The sequence below is a fragment of the Podarcis bocagei genome, assembly GCF_964188305.1.
Source record: "Podarcis bocagei genome assembly, chromosome: 5".
NCBI lineage: Eukaryota > Metazoa > Chordata > Lepidosauria > Squamata > Lacertidae > Podarcis > Podarcis bocagei.
Window position 1 is genome coordinate 95,149,054 of NC_138129.1, and position 13,039 is coordinate 95,162,092.

Genomic DNA, 13,039 nt, shown 5'->3' on the forward strand with positions numbered 1-13,039 from the left:
GTTTGGATCCATTGCTCCGTGTTCGCTTCTCTGGAGCAGCAGAAAACAACCTTTCTCCCTCCTCTATGTGACATCCTTTTATATATTTGAACATGACAGATAACAGCAACAAACGGGGGAAAGAAAGACATAACATCTTACAAGGACAGGAGGAAACACCACGGACAGAAGAATTGCCACACACAGGAAGAACAAGGATATAGTTTTGAGTGCCTCCCTTGTAGTTTTATAAATCATTTCATGTGTCAACATGAATAGAAGTTATTAATATTGCAGTTCTTGTATAAGGGATTATTATGATGACCGGAATGTAATGGAAATTAATGATGATGATGATGATGATGATGATAATTTTTATTTATACCCTGCCCTCCCCGGCCAGAGCCGGGCTCAGGGCGGCTAACACCAATAAAATCACAGTAAAAAACATAATAGGGGGGAAAGAAAAAGGAAAAAAGAAAGAAAAGAAAAACCAATTTAAAATACAGGTTAAAATGCAATTTAAAATGCAGCCTCATTTTAAAAGTATCCGATAAATCAAGACCATAAGGGGAGGGAAACATAAGGGTCAGACTGAATCCAAACCAAAGGCCTGGTGGAACAGCTCTGTCTTGCAGGCCCTGCAGAAAGATGTCAAGTCCCGCAGGGCCCTAGTCTCTTATGACAGAGCGTTCCACCAAGTCAGGGCCAGTACTGAAAAGACCCTGGTCCTAGTTGAGACCAATCTAACCACCTTGCGACCTGGGACCGCCAAAATGTTGTCATTTGTGGACCTTAAGGTCCTCCGCGGGGCATACCAGGAGAGGCGGTCCCGTAGGTATGTGGGTCCTAGGTCGTGAAGGGCTTTAAAGGTCAAAACCAGCACCTTAAACCTGACCCTGTACTCCACCGGGAGCCAGTGCAGTTGGTAAAGCACTGGATGAATGTGATCCCACGGCAAGGATTTTGGAATGCAGAAATAAAGCGAATGATCAAGCCATCAATTCTAGCACGTGGGGGGGCACCTTATGTAAATCATACAATTGGTATTAATAATTGTATTATAAATCGGTATTGTTATAATGAGGCTATTATTGGATTGTAATTGAAAGCTAATAAAAATTATTATAAAAAATCCTCCTTGAACCATCGGTCGGCCTAGTGTAGCTGACACGACAAGAGCCAGAACTCTGGCTTAGCAGGAAAGGTCATTCTGCAGCGGAGAGTGGAACAGAAGCCTTTTCATTCGGCTTTGCCTTCAGACCAGAGCAGGCTGTGCACTAACATTATAAAGCAATTTCTGTAAAAGCGGCCTGAAGCCTTACACGTGAAACACCCATAGATTCCCCTTCGCAAGCTTTTCTTTGGGGGGGAGGGAGCAAAAAAAAACTAAATTCTCAGAGAGGCTGCCTACAGAGGAAACCATCATGTCAGAAGAAATTGTTCTGTGACAGCCTGTCGGGCCGAACGCCAGCACAGACTTAAACATGGTAATTGTCTCTCCCAAAGGATACCTGGAAACACAGTTTCGTGGGAAGCAAGGCATCTCTGACGGAGAATTCTCAGCAAGTGGAGGAAGCCACAACAATTAGAGCAGGTAGAAAAACATAAAACACCACACACCATATAAGAGGAGTGCTTCTGGATCTGACCCAAGAAGCTACATAGTCCAACCACATGCAATGGACGAAAGGTGTGGGACATAATAATGGATTGGGAGAGATTATGGGAAAGAGATCTGAAATTTGCAGCATGTTCTTCAATGAAAGAAAATTATATGAAAATGATGTGTCGGTGGTACTTAACTCCAGTAAAACTAGCAAAGGTGTACAGAACAAGTACCAATAGATGCTAGAAATGCAAAGAAAAAGAGAGTACCTTTTATCATATGTGGTGGGATTGTACTGTAATTTTAAAATTCTGGGAAATGGGGGGAAATGTTTAAATTAACATTTGTTAAAAGACCAGAAGCTTTTTCATTAGGAATTATAGGTACCGAGATCCCAAAAGATCAGAAGAAACTGCTCGGATGTTGCTGGAAGGGACAACCCCGACTAAAGAGGAATGGCAAATCAAGCTGATGGACTGTGCTGAAATGGCAAAGTTAACTGGGAAGCTCAGGGACCAAGATGACAAGAAATTTATAAAAGAATGAGAAATGTTTATAATGTATATACAAAAATATTGTAAACAGATCAAAACATTAGCAGCGTTCTAAATACACTTGTAATTAAATAGAAAGTATGGATAACTTAGGAAGATGACATAATTGGAGAAATCTTGATATGCAAATAAAATAGAATTGAGAAGCAGAAGCAGAAGCAGAAGCAGAAGAAGAGGAGGAGGAGGAGGAGGAGGAGGAGGAGGAGGAGGAGTTTGGATTTGATACCCCGCTTTATCACTACCCGAAGGAGTCTCAAAGCAGCTAACAATCTCCACCACAATCTGGGCACCACAGTTCAAGGAGGACACTGACAAACTGGAACGTGTCCAGAGGAGGGCAACCAAAATGGTCAAAGGCCTGGAAACGATGCCTTATGAGGAACGGCTAAGGGAGCTGGGCATGTTTAGCCTGGAGAAGAGGAGGTTAAGGGGTGATATGATAGCCATGTTCAAATATATAAAAGGATGTCACCTAGAGGAGGGAGAAAGGTTGTTTTCTGCTGCTCCAGAGAAGCGGACACGGAGCAATGGATCCAAACTACAAGAAAGAAGATTCCACCTAAACATTAGGAAGAACTTCCTGACAGTAAGAGCTGTTTGACAGTGGAATTTGCTGCCAAGGAGTGTGGTGGAGTCTCCTTCTTTGGAGGTCTTTAAGCAGAGGCTTGACAACCATATGTCAGGAGTACTCTGATGGTGTTTCCTGCTTGGCAGGGGGTTGGACTCGATGGCCCTTGTGGTCTCTTCCAACTCTATGATTCTATGATTCCTTTCCCTTCGTTCCCCACAACAAACACTCTGTGAGGTGAGTGAGGCTAAGAGACTTCAGAGAAGTGTGACTGGCCCAAGGTCACCCAGCAGCTGCATGTGGAGGAGCGGAGACGCGAACCCGGTTCCCCAGATGGACCCATTGATGGGGTGGAGGGGAAGTCAATGAGATTCAGGGTAATCTCATGTGGAATTGTAAGATTTTTGATGAAAATTTAGCTTTTTCTTGTGTTCCTTTCTCTTTTTTCTTTTTGTTTGTTTTTGGAAATTCAATTTAAAAAATGAATTTAAAAAACCCACATGCCTCTGAACTGATGAACAAGGCTTGTAGGAAATCATTGTCTCCCTTGTCCTTCCCCAGGGTGACAAGCATGCAGTGCCATCCTGCCTCTCAAACTCAGTATAAATTTGTAGCGCAGTAGATCATTAAACTCTTACATCTCAAGATGATTACAAATCTCAGCTGGCTGAAATGTGACCAGTTACGCCGTAATCTTGTTTCGAGCGATTAAAATATTCACCTCCGTGGAGAACCTTGTTCTGTCAGACCTATATCAGAGGCGCGACAGGCTGCTTACCCAGCTGAAATCCTATCTCCGCTCGCCTGGGTAGAAACCCAATTGAACTCAACGGGACTTCTAAGGAGAGCCAGACCAGAGTCTGGCGTTGCAGTCTCTCAGAACGCCACCAGAGGGCTGGAGCCTCTCTCTGGTTGGCTACCAAGACAGGAGGTCAGAGGGGGTGGAGCCAGCCCTATGGGCAGGAGAATAAAAGGAGCCGTTTCTGATGGAGAGAGTTGCAAAAAGGTGGAATTGAGATGAGGGACTGGGGGAGGGCTTGTCTGAAAATTCGGTTCAAATTTGAGTTGAACATCTCTGGGCTCCTCCAGATGATCTGCTTATTGAGCATTTATCCTGACTCGTTTGCACAAAGCTTGTGTGAAGGCATTCTTTTGTATTTGTTTCAACAGAATGAATGAATGAAACTTTATTTGTGTCAGCCATCGGCCATGGCAACAAAAGAACATTGGGATGTACACAGAACAAAATAAAAAGTCGATTATATAAAGCACAGTTTAGGGTCATGAATCGGCAAACAAATAGTGGACCTTATTCCAATTGCCTCAGAGGTTTCCCCGGCAATTGATTTCTATCCCACTGTTTTTACTGTATTCTATTGCCTAATGGTAAAATGTCTGTTGTTGCTGCTGTAAGTAGATTTGTGGTGCCAGAACACTTTAATCTGCTTTAATTACGCAAACCTAAGTTTACAGTGGAGGGACGTGGGTGGCGCTGTGGGTTAAACCACAGAGCCTAGGACTTGCTGATCAGAAGGTCAGCGGTTCAAATCCCCGTGACAGAGTGAGCTCCCGTTGCTCGGTCCCAGCTCCTGCCAACCTAGCAGTTCAAAAGCACGTCAGGTGCAAGTAGATAAATAGGTTCCGCTTCGGCAGGAAGGTAAACTGTGTTTCCGTGCGCTGCTCTGGTTCGCCAGAAGCAGCTTAGTCATGCTGGCCACATGACCCGGAAGCTGTACACCGGCTCCCTCGGCCAATAAAGCGAAATGAGCGCCGCAACCCCAGAGTCGGTCACGACTGGACCTAATGGTCAGGGGTCCCTTTACCTTTACCTAAGTTTACAGTATGCAATTGAATGACTTCCACAAAATACCAACAGCCTGGATAATGATCAAATGGGGTCGTTTTATCTATAGTGTATTAATTTTGTTTGATTTCCTTTTAAACTGCTTAGCTTTTTTAAAAAAAGTGTATGTGTGTAAAATGCTACTACTGGAAATCATAATAAATATACATGCTAACTCTTTAACACTGGTTTACTACTGTATCTATCTCTATGGTTTGCATGTCCAGTTCTGGGCACCACAATTCAAGAAGGACACTGACAAACTGGAACGTGTCCAGAGGAGGGCAACCAAAATGGTCAAAGGCCTGGAAACGATGCCTTATGAGGAACGGCTAAGGGAGCTGGGCATGTTTAGCTTGGAGAAGAGGAGGTTAAGGGGTGATATGATAGCCATGTTCAAATATATAAAAGGATGTCACATAGAGGAGGGAGAAAGGTTGTTTTCTGCTGCTCCAGAGAAGCGGACATGGAGCAATGGATCCAAACTACAAGAAAGAAGATTCCACCTAAACATTAGGAAGAACTTCCTGACAGTAAGAGCTGTTCGACAGTGGAATTTGCTGCCAAGGAGTGTGGTGGAGTCTCCTTCTTTGGAGGTCTTTAAGCAGAGGCTTGACAACCATATGTCAGGAGTGCTCTGATGGGGTTTCCTGCTTGGCAGGGGGTTGGACTCAATGGCCCTTGTGGTCTCTTCCAACTCTATGATTCTATGACTCTATGTCACCAACGGTAGTTTGGTGTTATATTATAATTGGCAAATTCAGCAGCAGCTCCACTAATCTTTTTCACTGGGCTAAGAGAATATATATGAGAGAGAGAGAGAGAGAGAGAGAGAGAGAGAGAGAGAGAGAGAGAGAATGAACAAATGGTTCAGGAATAGAATGTAAGAACTTCTGATTCCCAAGTATAAATAGCTGAGCAGAGAGTTTCCTTTCCAAGTGTCATCCAAGCACACTTATTCAATAAAAAGAAAATATAGAATACACACTACTTTCCATCCGGCGGAGGCGGCAGACAGAGAATAGAGAAGGTGTTCACTCACCGATAAAAGGTTTATCCACCAATGAGGTGGCACCGCAAACTGCATAGAAAATAAGCACTTTAACGCTCAAGTGAATGTGAAAATAATTTGGTGCTGTTTAGAAAGCTAGAGGTGAACACATCTAGCTCACCTATTGTGTGTATCTGTATCTAAACAGCTCGAGCAGCAGATGGGACCTCAAGGTCTCTGTGTTCAACATTATAATTAAGCTACTTCAAGGCAACACTCAGCTTTTTACTCTTTAACCACCAATACAGTATGTTATCTTTTGCCAAAAACAAAGAGAACAATGCCATTCTTCAGCTGCTCCCTGGCCATCTGTATGAGGCTGGGTGATGTTCCAGCTACTAGTAACTCCTTCAGTGGGCTCATGTGGTCTGGAAGTATTGGTGAACTGTAGCTTATCCTGACAGGGACAGCTGGACAACAGTCTCCCTCCAAGTTCTCACCACTGTTCATTGCCAAGTCTGAAAGAGATGTGGCTGGTTTATTCAACGTCAAGGGAAAGACCTGTTGCATTCTAGACAACTCTTTTGCTCTCCACCCATCACTCTTTAGTCCTTGTCTCTGTTTCACCCCTTCCTTCCTTCCTTCCTTCCTTCCTTCCTTCCTTCCTTCCCCGTGAACTTCCAGGCGTTCTTCAAATCTAGATGAAGCAAATCTAGATGAAGCGTTCCCTCACATCAACAGGTCTTTCCCTCTTCTGACCTATGACCTGAGCGACCGCCTCATTCTGGACCTGTTTGAGAGCAGCCACTGCTCCACACCCGACTTGCAGCTGATCAGGAGAACTTGTCCAAGGACACCCTCCTCCTGGAGCACTTACAGAACAGGGTGGGCTTTGCCAGCATTAAGCTCCTGATGTCTTTCAAAAAGGTGAAATATTTAACCAGAGATTGGCAGGTAACCTTTTATGCACTGCAGTTTTCAGAGCTGCTGGAGGTCAACGGGGAAGGGCAAAGGGGCAAAGGAAGACCCCCGTTCCCGAACATCTGGTGGACATCCCTTCAAGCAAGATGCTCCTGGCCTGGAACATCCTTTCCCATGAACAGGCCACTCACAGCTCTCTCCAGTTCCAGATGACCTTCCTCAACAACATTACAAAGCTGCTCAGCCCCATTGGTGACATTGCCTCCATCCGAATCCTTCGGCCTGGCAAGAAGCTCCCTTCAGATATAAGAAAGTGCTCATCACAGTACCCTGAGTGTTGTGACCAGGGGTGTAGCTAGCTGCTCCAGCAGCCGGAGCGGCAGGGGTGGGACGAGCCGTTCACGGGGGCAGGGAGGCAATCTGAGCACGGGGTGGGGTGGCGATCCGTACACAGTGGCGCTGCACGGGGGTGCTACAGTGATCCGCGCATGGGGGGGCGTGGCGAGCTGCCCACAGAGTCCGCCAGGTGGATGCAAGCCCCACACTGCCGTTTCTGGCAGCGCGGGGCCCTGAGCCACTGCGTCACTCGCAAGAGATAGGCGTGGCTCGGGCGCACTGCAGACCAGGCCCCGTGGTAAGTGCCTAAAGGGAAGTCTTCTTTCTGCACATAATTGTTAGTCTCTTTCTGCACAAAATTTCTACAAGTGCCGACCCCCATGGTGTGTCATTTTGTCACCCCTCTCAAGGATGACACCTGGGGTGGGCCGCACCCTCCCTTCCTACGCCCCTGGTTGTGACAGGTAGAGACTTAAAGGAGAGAACATCACATATTTGTGATGATCTGGCTGAGCTAATGGCGAATGGCATTTGTATGACAATCCTTCAGGAGATTAAGCAAAGTACCGTATTTTTCGCTCTATAAGTCACACTTTTTCCCTCCTAAAAAGTAAGGGGAAATGTGTGTGCGTCTTATGGAACGAATGCAGGCTGCGCAGCTATCACAGAAGCCAGAACAGCAAGAGGGATTGCTGCACAACGATCCCACTTGCTGTTCTGGCTTCTGGAATTCAGAATAATTTTTTTCTTGTTTTCCTCCTCCAAAAACTAGGTGCGTCTTATGGTCTGTCTTCTAGAGTGAAAAATACGGTACTTTTCTCTTATTGTTGACTCTACCCCAGATATTTCTCATACAGGTCAGTATGCATGGGGGGGGGGGTATTTTTGTGGTTTGTGCCAATTGACAGCCACACTGTATAAAACTTACGTGAAACTGTCATCAGCAGGTTTCAGAAGTATGGTATTGACATCAGTAATTGCAAGGAACAAACATATGATAAACAAGGAATACAAGTGATTAAAAACAGGGTCTGCATGTGTGCACAGTATGAAGAATTATGCTAGGTGCTTGCCATTTCCTGAGCCTAGTTGCCCAAACAGCATGGATGATGATCTTTATACAGTGAAGCTGTTCATGTTTCTTGATGCTTTATATGCCCCCCCAGTATCTATGTACAGATGGCAATTACCGTATTTTTTTCGTGTATAAGACGCTCCCATGTATAAGGTTACCCCAATTTTTTTTATGGGGCCACTAGGGGGCGCATCGGAAGATGGCTGACAATAACATCTCTCCAACCCACACGAGGTAATTTGGAGGCTATGATGGGGGTAATTAGCCTCCTTAACCCCCCCCCCAGGATTGTGGGGGGGACAGCCCTTGCCTGCTGTGCTTATACCACCCCCGAATTTGTGGGTGTGGGGGCACTAGGCACAAAGCCCTCCTGTGGGATTTCAGCACTCCTGAACGCCGTCCCTGATTCGCGCCACTAGATGCAGAACTTCAAAGGAAACAATTTGGATGAAAGGAATGCACATGTTTCAAGAAAGAAGGGGGAGTAAAGACTGCTAACAGAAGAGATCTCTGACAAAACAAGATAAGAATAAAACATGAGAAGATACGCCAAGACAAGGTACAGCAAATGACTGAGGGGGGAGGGGGGGAAAACTCTCCCTACTTTTCTTATGTGATTAAACAAGAATCCCCTCCCCTCACGAGTCAGAAACGTCGTGTTAAGGACTTAAGCTGTGGATTTAAGGCTGTGTGGAGATAAACTTTCAAACCAAAGCACGTTTTAAGAAGAGCGTGGAAAGTGTAAGAGCTTTGAAATGACGCAGTTAAAAATGCCGTCGCCATATTGGGAAGTTCTGTCGGAGGTCTTGAGTCTGGGAGGAGAGAGAGAGAAATAGAGTTGTTTATATATTGTGGTTAAACTCCTCAGTGGGACTCAAGCGACAGTTTTACGAGACTATGATGGATAGAGCGATGTTATCTATGAAGGAGATGATATATGGAAACCATCTCGATTTGAGGATTGGAAGAATGGAAAATTCACACAGGACTACTATTACTATTGGTGTTTACCGGCTTAAGGAGACTATCAGAAGAGATCATAAAGAAAAAAGAGAAAATATATGAACAAGACGTGATGTGGAAACAGCAAGATAAGATGGGATAGAATTATGAACTTTGTTTGGACTGATTTGGACTGATTGGGACATTAACGAGGCAGCAAGAAGATGATCAGAATCCCCCTTCGGATCTTGAAATATGGGTCCCCCCCAACAAAATTTAAAATTTGGCTTTGTAATTCAGAATTTATGTAATATGATTTAATTTGATGTGATTGGCCAGTTAATAAAAATTATTTAAAAATAAATAAATAAATAAGGTTACCCCAATTTTTTTTAGCCCCAAATTAAGAAAAAATAATTGCAGCATTTCATGTATAAGACGACCCCCAATTTTAAATTTAAAAAAATTGGGAGGAAATATAGTCTTATACACGAAAAAATACAGTACTTCAAGACAATACTGACCACTGGTCCAACTCCTCACTCTGCCAGAAATCCCCCCTGCCTCCTGTCACAATCAAGCAGTCCTGCAGTGAAGATGTCTCTTTATCTGACCGTATTTCAGAAGCCTTAATAAAGATAACCAATGATTCCAAAGAGAAAGCAGTGGTTAAGTTAGGAGTAAACTCTTTGTAAAGAAAACGAAAAAATTTGGAAATTTCTTTATGGCATTCTTTTGGAAAAGGTCCTTCACAGATTTGACTATGTCAACAAAATCTTACAAAAACCAAACCTTGATGCTGTGTCAGAGAAAAATCCTTTCTCCCATTTTCACCTTTATCCATGGCATGTGGAACAACTTCAAAGAACTTGAGGAAGATGCAAAGGAACTAACTAAGTAATCAAGTGGAACCCACATATTCAGTTGAATGACCAATAGCTCAGGGACAGAAATCAGTTTCTGCAGAAAACTGAATGCAGACTAACAGGCTGAGACAAATTCAGGGCTGAAACATACTACAGTGCCTTAGATACAGTAAACTTCAGGTGGAAACGGAGAACCACCCCTGTGCTTACACAGAAATTGTGAATCCATTTGGATTCATGGCAAGACTGGGCCATTCTTCCTAAAATCATGCTACACTGGAAAAGGACACAGAAGCTTTAATTAGAGCCTACCCAAATGATCTGCACATTTTTCTGCTCTCCGAACTCAAATATTTTATTCATTTCTTACATACTACAGAGGTATGTGATGGATCTGAGACTACAGCGCATAGATAATTTACAGTAAGGTTGAAGCCTTTCAAAATATTACCACAGCTCTCTGCCTTTATCGAAGCCTGCTAGTTTTGAATTGTGAAAGAAAAGAGCATTTCCAATGCAGACTTTATTAAAATAAATAAGTTATGTTCCACAATGCTACAGTCAAGACTGTCATTATCTGTTCTAGCCATAATAATGATAATCTCATCTCTGAATTTGCAGCAAGCAAAAAAAAGAGACAACTTTTAAAATATTCTGAATATAGTTTGCCATTGAATATAAATATTTTCTATAACTTTAGTCATGAAATCTTTCATAAATCTTAACATCCTGCTGTCAAATATAGCTGGTTTTTGAAAGTGTTATATGCACACCTTTTTTCAGGTGAGGAGGAAAAGTATCACTGACCCAAGGTGCTGTTAGGAGGAGGAGCTTGGCCTTTGAGCCTCTCTTTCTCCATGTTGTTCCCCCACCCTCCTTTCCTCAGTTTAGGGTTGTTTGTGAATGGTATGATTTTGCTATGGATAATGTGGGTCACCATATTTCGGGGCAGGGCAGGAATTTCTCCAGCTGGCAAATTGGCACCAGCCATTTGGTTTTTGCCTACTTCATAGCAATCGTCGCAACTTTGTAAGGTGCATAGGCATTGGGTGAACTTAGATCTTGGTTGGAGGGGAGGTTGTAGGGGACTTCCGGGTTAGCGCGATCGGCTAATGGCGGATTCTCTCCGAGCTCCGGAGGGAATCGGCTCCGTGGAAGACGGGTCCTGCCGCGGCGGCGACGCGGGGACCCTCAGAAACCACAGGCGCGGAAGCCTGTGGACTTGGTGACTCGGTGGGCACCATTTGCGCCCTCCCCGACCCACGAAGAAGCCTTTTTAAAGGCTTCGGAGCGGGTGACGGAGAGTGGCGTGGTGCTGTGAGTAGACCGCTTCTTCTACGGAGTGAAGCCGCGAGCCATGGCCGGAGAGCGCTGACGTCTTCCTTTGAACATTTGGACTGCAAAAGTAACAACCCGTGAGTAGTACGGAAATTGGACTTAAAAATTCTATTTTTAAATTCGGCACGACCGGGGGATGCGTTAAAAGGAAGTCCGCCCCCCTCTTGTAGACAACTTAAAGCAAGAATTGGATAACTAAGGTCGAGAGACCACCTTTCTCTTTGTGAGACAAAAGTTCTTAATCCCACGATTTGGCACTATAAGTACTTTGCTGGAGGATAAGAACTGATTTTAAGGAGCTGATGCGCAACCCCCCGGGATCTGGGAGCGATCCGTGAGAGAGCCTGTTGAGGAAATATAAAGATTTTGACAGCTGTCAAACGAGCTGTCAAAGTTAGAAAAATTTGCCTTTTGATTATTTCTGCTGGATATTTTTGATACACTTGACTTTAAGTTGCTTGAAAATAAAGAAAAAATAAAAACAAAGTAACCAGACTGTTGGAGAAAGAATACTAAGTAACCAGAACCCCTCTAGAGGGGGTTCTGAGACATTACAATGGCTGCAGATGGAAAATTACAGGCTGAGCTGGATAGAATGTTCTCTCTCTTGGGAAAATTACAAGATCAGAGTGAAGCTCTGGCCACAGATGTTATGACCTTGAATTCTGAAGTAAATAATCTTGTTGATGGTGCCAAGGACTTGACTCAAGAAAATTTTGCAGCTGAACAAGAAGAGTGGGCAGACTCAGAGGAGTGGGAAGGAGGAGCTGAAATGTTGCATGTGAAAAAAGACAACCAGAGGCCTGAAAAAATGGACTACAAAGGAAACAAGACCTGGATGATGAAAATTTGGCTTGAACTTGAGAATGAAGATTGGAGAGACCCCCCTATGGGGAGATCGGAAGACCTATGGATTACAAATTTGATCAAGGTGAAAGTTGGAGCTTTTGGGACATTTGGGACATTTGGACTTAAAAGGAATAAGAAATACGATTTGGGCTCCACTTTTGAATATGGAGGTCTGGTTGGAAGAAATGTAGACCCCATTGGGATAGAGCTTCTCCGAGATGCGATGTTCACTATAAAGGACTACCAACAAAACCGGCAGAGAGGGACGGAGAGAGATTTGAGGGCCTCGGACGCGAGAGATCCGGGCTGAGAGCTGATGGATTGATGGGTATTCTTTGGGGATCGAAACCGGGAAAGGGGGGGGCGAGAGTTTTGGAACCCAAAGGGTGTATAATTGTTGTTTTCTGTTATTTTGTTTTGTAAATATTTTAAAAATTGGGAAATTCGTGGAAGGGAAACTGGGTCGACCTTAGAAAAGTATGTAAAGGGTGTATTTTGGTTTAATTGAGGTTTATAAATTAAATTTGGTTAATTAAGAAGAATTAAGTAAAATATTAATAAGGTAAAAGTTGGAGATAAGAACTTGCTGAGTTAACCATTGGAGTTGGGATGCAGGAAGGGGAGGTGTGGGGAAGTCAGAGAAAGTGTGTAAGAAATTAGGGATTTGAAATTACATGTGTTTGTCTTTGTGTTTGTATGTTTGTGTTGTGTATTGTTTGTGTTTGTGTAAATTGTAAAAACCCAATAAAAAATTTAAAAAAAAATGGAGGGGAGGTTGTAGCCTCTGCCTGCCCGTCCACAGGTAAAGGTATCCTGTTAAAAGGATCCGAGAGGAGTGGTTCCTGTCCAACGTGCAGACGAGGGCTAGGGCCATACCATTCCTCCAATGGGGACCGTGTGGAGGATGCCCCAATTTGATATATGTCATAGGGCGTCCCTTCTGGTTGGCCTTACCCTTAGTGATGGGCTCAAGTGGTATAAACCAAGAGTCCCCAAACTAAGGCCCGGGGGCCGGATATGGCGCTATTGCCTTCTCAGTCTGGCCCACGGACGGTCTGGGAATCAGCGTGCTTTTACATGAGTAGAATGTGTCCTTTTATTCAAAATGCATCTCTGGGTTATTTGTAGGGCATAGGAACTCATTCATTCCCCCCCCCAAAAAAATATA

General features: G+C 44.0%; 1 protein-coding gene across 1 annotated transcript in view; it reads left to right on the forward strand.

Moving 5' to 3' along the window:
• Nucleotides 1-2,468: 2,468 nt before the first annotated feature.
• Nucleotides 2,469-13,039, forward strand: part of LOC308587058 (sterol O-acyltransferase 1-like) — a 99,628-nt gene continuing 89,057 nt past the window's right edge. The window contains exon 1 of the mRNA XM_081194440.1: nucleotides 2,469-2,728. The gene's annotated coding sequence lies outside the window, so the exon portion shown is untranslated. The remainder of the gene's footprint in view (nucleotides 2,729-13,039) is intronic.